The sequence below is a fragment of the Barbus barbus genome (genome assembly GCF_936440315.1).
Source record: "Barbus barbus genome assembly, chromosome: 40".
NCBI lineage: Eukaryota > Metazoa > Chordata > Actinopteri > Cypriniformes > Cyprinidae > Barbus > Barbus barbus.
Window position 1 is genome coordinate 25,229,880 of NC_136718.1, and position 10,073 is coordinate 25,239,952.

A 10,073-nucleotide genomic window follows, 5' to 3' on the forward strand; every position below is an offset into this window, starting at 1 on the left:
ATGTTAACTGTGATGATAAGATTGTAAGATCGCTCTGACCAGGATAACTCTTAAAATCCATGAAATGAAAGAGCTGGAAAACGAGAAGTTGGTGTCCCACACTAGAAAACACGCTCCTCTCATACATGAGAGATTAACTCTTTCTTGGCGTTACAAACAAAAGTAAAGACAAAATAATAACAAGAAGGCAGAGCGGAATTATCATCCGTGGTGGTTCTCATTTCACAGTCACATAGTCCTTCTAAATCATCACATATAATGCACATTATAAATTAAGTGATCAGTCTCTTAAAGGGCACACCGCACAATAATCTGATGCATGCAAATACATAGTTTTTCTTCTTGCCTTTTTTTACTTGTTTAAATTCCTAAATTACCTGCAAAACCAGAGTACAGGCCGTCCTTTTTTCCAGTGTCCCAAATGCAATGAATCTTGTAAATGATGCCTTCTGCTGGACAGAAGCATATCTGCTGTGGTTGAATCATGATGAGTGTCACTGTCAGAAGAGGCTTGAAGCTCCGATAAAAACCTTCTCCTCTGAAAGCTTCAGTGCTGCTCCATTAGTCCTCTCTAACACTCACACACATGTTTGGGCAGAAAATCACTGGCTCCATCTGTAGCTTCCTCTTGTTTTCCAGTCAAAAGGTGTAACATCCTTAAAAATATATATAAATTAATCTGAAATGCAAAAGTGCATTTGTCTTGTGGTATTTTCAGTTTGATGTTAGCATGAGTGAAGGAGCAAAAACACAAATACTGGTTAAGAAAGATAAATAGTTAAAATAGTAAAAGTGAAACTAAGCTCTATCTATCTATCTATCTATCTATCTATCTATCTATCTATCTATCTATCTATCTATCTATCTATCTATCTATCTATCTATCTATCTATCTCTGTTAATTAATTAATTTAGTATACATTAATTTATTTTAGAAACACGAGTCAATATTTTTTTTTTATTTATCTCTTCTGGGGTTGCCTTGTCTTTTAAAGCAACATAATTTTGTTTTTCTGTCTGAAACAGTCGTTGTGTCGTGGGTGCGTGTCTGATATCTTACAATCCAGCTCTTTTGTACCAGCATTATTCCAGAATTTCAGCAGCTGTCATGCATGATGACACAATTTGACAGCAGGAATGTGATGATGATGGAGGAAATAGTAATACCACACCTTATCTGTGAAATTCTGGTGAAAGCAAGAGGTTTTACTCAACTTTGGAATTGAAGAATTTACTGACATCTATACAGTATTGTGCAACAAACCCTGTGATATCTCAATTGAAATGGTTATCAGGTTTGATTTTATTTATTTATTTATTTATTTATTTTACACATAAGTAGCACATAGTACAGATTGAAAAAAAAATTCTCACAATTCTGAGAAAACAGTTGTAAGAAAGTTGTAAGTTGTAATTGCGAGAAATAAAGTCAAAATATTGTGATTTAAGTCACAAATAGATTATTATTATTTTTTAACCATGGCAGAAACAGGATTCCCAGGTTTAACAGGGAATGTTCTGGCAAGATTCTCTCTAAGTTATGAGTAAACATTCTTAAAATAATTGGTTTTTAATAATGTTCTTAAAATGTTACATGATCTGTACATCATTCGTGAACTATTATATTTATGTTTAAAACATAACTACTTGTTTTAGAACATTCAAAAGTAAAATTCCAATAATGTTTGCAAAATGGAATGTTCCCTTAAAGTCTGAATAACCAAAAGATTTTAAAATTTGATGTTTTGAACGTTACATTCAGGAATAACCTCGTCATAACGTCATGTGAACAGATTTTTGTTCACTGGCTCCATACAAATCGTTACTGAAACAAAGCCTTAGAAGTGCGTTTGATGGTTGACATTAATAAATGATAGTGTTTATTGAGCACGGTCACTCTCATTATTGGAGAGAATCGTCATGTGATCTCACATTTGATGTGTTATTATGATGGTCAACAACAGAGAATTTTAGAAAAGCAAACATATTAATTTTACTAGATCAAGCAGGTTGGGAGAGTCAGCAAGTAAAACACATTTTTAATTGCATGATATGTTTCTGAAGTTCAGATGAATGTAATTGCAAATTCAAGGAAGTTTGATTTAATCATTTTTAATTTCCAAACTTCCTTTAATGACTCATGGGCCATGACTCATTGCCATATAATTAGCATTACACAGTTAAATATGGCTCTTCATCTTCTTAGGATATTAAAAATCATTATTTACATTTTAATCACCAGACATGAACAGGATTAGTTTAATTTGAGAGTCATAATCAGAACACTTCAGATTATAACCCAAATATTTCCCCTCTTTTCAGCAGCTTTTCATCAGTTGAATCAGTGTCAGTGTGTCTTATGTTCCTTCACATGACTTAAGATTGTATTAGTTAATGTACAAAAATGAATAATAATATTCTTGCTAAGTATGTTCTGTTCTGTTATTCTGCCACAAAACTCCTAAACTCATGTTTTAGCAGACAATCAAGCTTCATTCTCATAATTCTTTAACCAATTTATTTAATTTTCAAATAAGAAATAGTATTTTTTTGTTTGATTATTTTGTTAGTAACATTTATTAGAATGAATTTAGAATCATTTTGAGTCTATTATAATGATAAAACATTTAATTTAGATTTATTCATTTAGCAGTTCTATTGCTTTTAGCCATTTCATTATAAAGCACTTTTCTTGATGCCCTGGTTTTTCTTGATTTATTTGATTGTTTACAATTATTAGAATAGTAATAATAATAAAGTTAATAAAATTAATTTACATTTATTAATCTAGCAGACACTTTCATTCACAATTTTATTGCTTTTAGATATTTATACATTTATAAAGCACTTTTATTTATGTATCAAACTGAGGTCTCTAAGAGTTACATATTTATAAAAAAATATATATACATATTTATAAGTAACCAATTAATTTGAGCCCAGGGTGTCACGAACAGACTAGGAGACACGGAGGAGTAAAGTCAATACAGGGTTTTATTTGAATTGGTGCAAGGGTGAGTGCTGAGCGGAGGAGCGGGGACAGGATCCAGGAAGGGAAGTCGGCGGTGCGCACTGCCGCGGGGAGGACCAGGACAAGGAAGTTCCAGGGGCGGTGGAGAACAGGAGCGGTGGAGACCAGGAGCGGTGGGGACTTGGAGCGGGGGTGATCTGGAGGTCTGCAGGTAAGTAAGACAAGGTTAGAAGTCAGGCTAGGTTCGGGTAGTGAACGGTAGACCGGACGAGGAAGGAGTGCTTGTGGTGAGTGGATATAGTGCTGTTCATTAGCCGGTGACAGGTGCGGGGAATCAGTACTCAGGTGATTGGGATCTGGCTAATGAGGGTGCAGGTGACTGTGATTCTCTGACATTACCCCCCCCTCCAGGGGCGGCTCCTGACGCCCTACCACGGCGACGGGGGCGGCCTCGGCCTCTGGGTGCGGGACGACTAGGGTGGTTGCGGTGAAACTCTTCGAGGAGCAAGGGGTCGAGGATGTCGTCCCTGGCCACCCAGGATCTTTCCTCTGGGCCATACCCCTCCCAGTCCACCAGGTACTCGAGCCGGGCGCCCCGTCGCCGCGAGTCCAGGATGTTGCGGACCCGGTAGACCTCAGCGCCATCTATCATCTCCGGAGGAGGGGGCGTGTCCGGTCCGGTGGTTCCTGGGGTAGAGGGGGAGAAGGGTTTGAGTAGTGAGACGTGGAAAGTGGGGTGGATGCGATACCTGGGGGGGAGCTGAAGCTCATAGGTGACGTCGTTCACCTGCCTCTGGATCTTAAATGGACCAATGAAGCGGGGACTCAGCTTCTTGCAGGGCAGGCGGAGACGGATATCCTTGGTCGACAGCCAGACCCGATCTCCTGGCTGGTATTGGGGGGGTTCGGATCTCCGGATGTCCGCAAAGCGTTTATGTCTCCGCACTGCCCGCTGGAGATGGATGTGGGCTGAGTCCCAAACCCTCTCACTCTCTCGTCGGAACCAGTGGTCCACAGCTGGAACTTCTGCGGGTTCCTCCGTCCAGGGGAATAGCGGGGGTTGGTAGCCGAGCATGCACTGGAACGGGGTGAGGCCGGTGGTGGATTGACGAAGGGAGTTCTGTGCATACTCGGCCCAGGGGAAAAAAACGGCTCCAGCTGTGCTGATCGGGGGAGCAGTATGACCGGAGGTAGCGTCCGAGCTCCTGGATCTTACGCTCAGTCTGGCCGTTGGTTTGGGGGGGATAGCCTGAGGACAGGCTGACAGTGATTCCCAAGAGGCGGAAGAAGGATCTCCAGACCCGGGACACAAACTGAGGGCCACGGTCCGACACAATGTCTTCCGGTAGGCCGAAGTTGCGGAACACATGGTGGAATAGGCATTCGGCGGTCTCCAATGCCGTGGGCAAGCCCCTGAGGGGGATGAGTTTGCAGGCCTTGGAGATGCGGTCAACCACAACTAGGACACAGGTGTGGCCCTCAGACTCAGGGAGGTCGGTGACGAAGTCCACACCGAGATGGGACCAGGGCCTCTGGGGAATGGGCAGGGGAACCAGTTTGCCTGCGGGCAGATGGCGAGGAGACTGGGACATGGCACAGACTGAGCAACCTCGGACGTACCTGATGACATCCGCGGTCATACCGGGCCACCAGTACCGAGCTTGGAGGAGTGAGAGGGTTCGCTGGCTGCCTGGGTGTCCAGAGCCCGGTACTTCGTGAGCTGAGCCCAGAAGGGTGAGGCGTTGGGAGCGGGGCACATAAACTTTCCCTTCTGGGCCTCCCTGCGGGGCGGGTTCGGTGAGAGTGGCGTCACGGATGTTGTCGTTAAGTGCCCACTGGATGGGGCTGACTATGAGGGCTGGAGGGAGAATAGGCTCGGGGTCTGTGGGTGTTTCTGGGGCATGCAAGCGGGAGAGAGCATCGGCCTTGGTGTTGCGGATTCCGGGGCGGTAGGTGATAGTGAAGGAGAACCGAGTGAAGAAGAGGGCCCAGCGTGCTTGACGGGGGTTTAAGCGTTTGGCATCTCTTAGATACTGGAGGTTTTTATGGTCCGTGATGACAGTGAAGGGGCAGGCGGCTCCCTCCAGCCAGTGACGCCACTCCTCCAAGGCTAGTTTGATGGCCAGCAGCTCTCGATTGCCAATGTCGTAGTTTACCTCCGCAGGGGACAGCTTCCGCGAGAAGTAAGCGCAAGGATGGAGGCTGGGAGGCTCGTCGTGATGTTGGGACAGCACGGCCCCGACTCCCGTGGTGGAGGCGTCGACTTCCACGACGAAGGGGATCTGGGGGTCCGGGTGGCGTAGGATAGGGGCCGTGCTGAAGGCTTCCTTGAGCTGTTGGAACGCTTCGTGGGCTTCGGGGCTCCAGGACAGAGACTTGGGCTTACCTCGGAGCATGGAGGTGAGGGGTGACGAAAGTCGACTGAATTGACAGATGAATCGCCTGTAAAAGTTGGCGAAGCCCAGAAAGCGCTGTAGCTCCTTGACTGTCTGTGGTAAGGGCCAGTCCAGGATAGCTTGGACCTTCCCCTGGTCCATCTGGATTCCTTCGGGACTGATGGTATAGCCGAGGAACTGTACCGTGGAGCGATGGAACTCGCACTTCTCCAGTTTCAGGTAGAGCCGGTGTTCTCTGAGCCGCTGAAGGACCAGCTCAACGTGGTGGCGATGTTCGGCCAAGTTCCGGGAGTAAATCAGGATGTCATCTATATAGACTATCACAAACTGGTGGAGGAACTCCCGGAACACCTCGTTCATGAAGCTCTGGAAGACGGACGGTGAGTTGGAGAGGCCGTACGGCATAACCCGGTACTCGTAGTGACCTGATGGAGTGTGGAACGCCGTCTTCCACTCATCGCCCGCCCTTATCCTCACGAGGTTATATGCGCTTCGCAGGTCCAACTTGGAGAAGATGCGGGCCCCACGGAGTTCCTCGAGGGCGGCCGGGACCAGGGGAAGTGGGTACGGGAGCTTGACTGTCTGATCGTTGAGTGCTCGGTAATCTATACAGGGCCTCAAGCCTCCGTCCTTCTTGCCCACGAAGAAGAAGCTCGAGGCGGCGGGGGATGTTGATTGCCGGATAAAGCCTTGTTGAAGAGCCTCCTTGATGTACTCCTCCATGGCCTTGCGCTCCGGGATGGACAGGGGGTAGACCTTACCCTTAGGAAGTTTCGCTCCAGGCAGCAGGTCAATGGCACAGTCCCATGGCCGGTGCGGTGGTAGGCGAGTGGCTGCCTGTTTGCTGAATACATCCCGGAACGCCTGGTAGTCAGATGGGACGGTACACTTCACCTGGGGCTCCGGACTTTCTACCAGAGTGGAACAGACTGTCAGGGGGGCGGGGTTCGTAGGGATCCTCTGTACTGACTGAAGGCAGGACTGGGAACAGAACTCGCTCCAGCGAGTGACTTCGCATGGATCCCATCTGACTACTGGAGTATGGAGGTTGAGCCATGGGCGTCCCAGGATGATATCCACCGTGGGCCCCTCCAGTACCAGAAAGGTGATGGACTCCTCGTGTAGACAGCCGACCCTGAGTGTCACGGGAGGAGAGCGATACCTCACTCTACCACGCCCCAGCGGCTTTCCCTGGATGGTCTCGACTCGGAGCTCCTGGGGTTGCCGCCTCCGGGGGAGATTGAGGTGGGTTAGTAGGGCTTGGGAAATGAAGTTCCCCGAGGAGCCCGAGTCGACCAGGGCGGAGACTGTAAGAGAGGAGTCTGGGGTGAGGAGTTGTACTGGCATCAGTGATAATGAAGAAATATCTGGTTCAATTTGAAGGGTACTCACCGCGGGGCGTGGAGGTCGAACGGGGCATTCCCGGATGAAGTGTCCTGGTTTCGCACAGTAGAGGCATAGGTTGGCCGCGAGGCGGCGCGCACGTTCCGTGCGGGAGAGGCGGGCGGTGTCTACGAGCATGGGTTCTGGTACTGGGGAGCTTGCAGCGGGTGAAGCTGACGGGGAGGCGGATTCATCCACGAGGCAGGCGGTGAGGCGTTGAGAGATGCGAGAGGCGCGTTGCATGAAGGTTTCTAGTCCCACGCTGTCATCGTAGATGGCCATCTGGGCGCGCAGGCGGGGATTCAAGCCGAGGCGGTAGGCACTCAGTAAAGCTGCTTCGTTCCAGCCGCTTGTGGCCGCTAGAGTGCGAAACTCCAAGGTGTAGTCATCCACGGATGCCTCTCCTTGGCGCAGAAGACGATCCTGCACAGAGATGCGTCCCGCGGCGACTCCGAAGACCTCCTTGAAGTGGCTGGTGAACGCTTCGTGGGAGTTGATGATGGTGCTCTGCGCGTCCCAGATCGCCTGCGCCCATAGCAACGCCTTGCCGGACAGGAGGGAGGTAAGAAACGCCACCTTCGATCTCTCGGTGGTGAACTTACGGGGTTGTGCCGCGATATACAAGGATACTTGCAGCAGGAATCCGCCACACCCCGCCGCATCACCCGCGTACTTGGAGGGAACGGCCACGGGACTCTCAGAGGCAGGTGGTGGGACAGGTGGCGGAAGAAGGGAGGCCCGGAGAGTATTGACCAACTCCTCCAGCGTGTCGACGGCCGTGGGTGGCCGGGACTCCATGACACGCGTTGCTGTACTTGGTCCGGTCTTCTGTCACGAACAGACTAGGAGACACGGAGGAGTAAAGTCAATACAGGGTTTTATTTGAATTGGTGCAAGGGTGAGTGCTGAGCGGAGGAGCGGGGACAGGATCCAGGAAGGGAAGTCGGCGGTGCGCACTGCCGCGGGGAGGACCAGGACAAGGAAGTTCCAGGGGCGGTGGAGAACAGGAGCGGTGGAGACCAGGAGCGGTGGAGACTTGGAGCGGGGGTGATCTGGAGGTCTGCAGGTAAGTAAGACAAGGTTAGAAGTCAGGCTAGGTTCGGGTAGTGAACGGTAGACCGGACGAGGAAGGAGTGCTTGTGGTGAGTGGATATAGTGCTGTTCATTAGCCGGTGACAGGTGCGGGGAATCAGTACTCAGGTGATTGGGATCTGGCTAATGAGGGTGCAGGTGACTGTGATTCTCTGACACAGGGGTTTTGCTTAAATTAGTTTAACTCTTTAATCTTATTCTACATTTGTGACCCTGGAGCACAAAAGCAGTCTTAAGTCGCTGGGGTATATTTGTAGCAATAGCCAACAATACATTGTATGGGTCAAAATTATAGATTTTTCTTTTATGCCAAAAATCATTAGGATATTAAGTAAACATCATGTTCCATGAAGATATTTTGTACATTTCCTTCTGTAAATATATCAAAACTTAATTTTTGATAAGAAATATGCATAGCTATTCATTTGGATAACAGGTTAAAGGTGATTTTCTCAATATTTATATATTTTTTTGCACCCTCAGATTCCAGATTTTCAAATAGTTGTATCTCAGACAGATATTGTCCGATCCTAACAAACCATACATCAATGGAAATATTATGTATTCAGCTTTCAGATAATGTATACATCTCAATTTAGAAAAAATGACACTTATGACTGGTTTTGTCACATTTAATAATTCTTTGTGAAAATGGCTGCTTTTTCCTAACAGCAATCAATTCAAGCGTGTATTTCTGATCTGCTGCTATTAAGAAGTGATATGCTAATGTTTTCATATGCAGACCTGCTTTGTACAGTTTGTTTAAGCTCATATACTGTTTTTAGTGCATCGTTTGATAAATGTCTTCATAACTATTATGAATCTGACAGCGTAAGCCAGACTGATCCTCCCGTACACAAACACTGGGCTCTTATCATACCAGACCGATGATAATAATTGCATGCTTCAGAAAAGGAGAGGACACACGCCTCTGTTCAGTTTCTCCATCCTAATCTCCTTCCTCCACCCACTCTTTCACCCTTTCGATGAAATGTGTCAGACAGGTTTCTCTTCTTCTGTGTCACCTTATGTAAAACATCCGAGGTCTTTATGAAAGCATGTTTAATGAATATTAATATGTCCAAATGTATGCATGGGTGTATGTGTTTGTTATCTGGGTGTCAAGGTTCAAAAGTTTAAATATGCACAATATAGGTATATGTGTTAATATGCACCATTTTTAACTACAAAAAAAGTAAAGAAAACTGCAGAAGTATGTGAAATGGGACACACCTCTTTTTTTTAGTTTTGTTTGTGGAAAACAGAGCAGAAATAATGTACTTCACCTTGAAATGGATTGTAATTATAAACATTTGACAACAGATGACAAAACAACAATAACTGGTATTAATAAAAACATTATATAAAACAAAATTTTTTGAATATTATATTTATTGTAATATTTTCAGATTTATAGACAAATAAACCTTACAATTACAAAGCAAGACCAATGTAACAGTATGGCCAAGATGAGGCCGCACAGATAATAATAATAATAATTGCACAGGGCTTTTTACAGTGAAAATGTTTTCAAAGATTAAAGAGTGTGAAAATAACAAAAGAAGACAATTAAATTTAAAATAATATAATTGTTGCTGAATTTGATCAATAGTTAGGAAACCTTTAAAAAGTTTACAAATCCAGCTGTATTTCCAGAGGTATTCAAAACATAGATAAAAATAAACCAAAGCAAAAAATAGATGATCTCCAAGAATCTTCAGATTTATCAATAGATACTGTATCTGAGTCCTTTCACATAAAAGATAAGAGGAAAGTTCTGACAACCATGTCTTAAATAGCGCCTTTGAATTTTCTTCCGCACGCAAAGAAATAAAAAACAGAAAGCATTTTATGCTCAAGTACTACTACTACTAAAAAACAAGCAATAAACAAACAAATTATATATATATTTATTTGTTATTATTATGGCATTAAGCCATTTTAAGGCTTATTTTTGTTGAACTCTTTTAATTGCTTTCAGGCTACAGAAATGGCTTTTGGCTTGTGATTCATAGTTTTTGAGCCGGTTCTGATGGCCTGTGATTCACTATGATTTGTATTTCCTGGAACATTTCCAGTTTAATAAGAAAATGAAGAAATTCACTTTATTTTAATCTTTTCCTGACTGGGAATGCCATGATTGTTGTTCATCAATCTGTCGACTCTTCTGTAGTGAAGAAGGAGTGGCAACACTTGGGTAAATAAGAGCCGTGAACAGGTTCTTCAGTGCC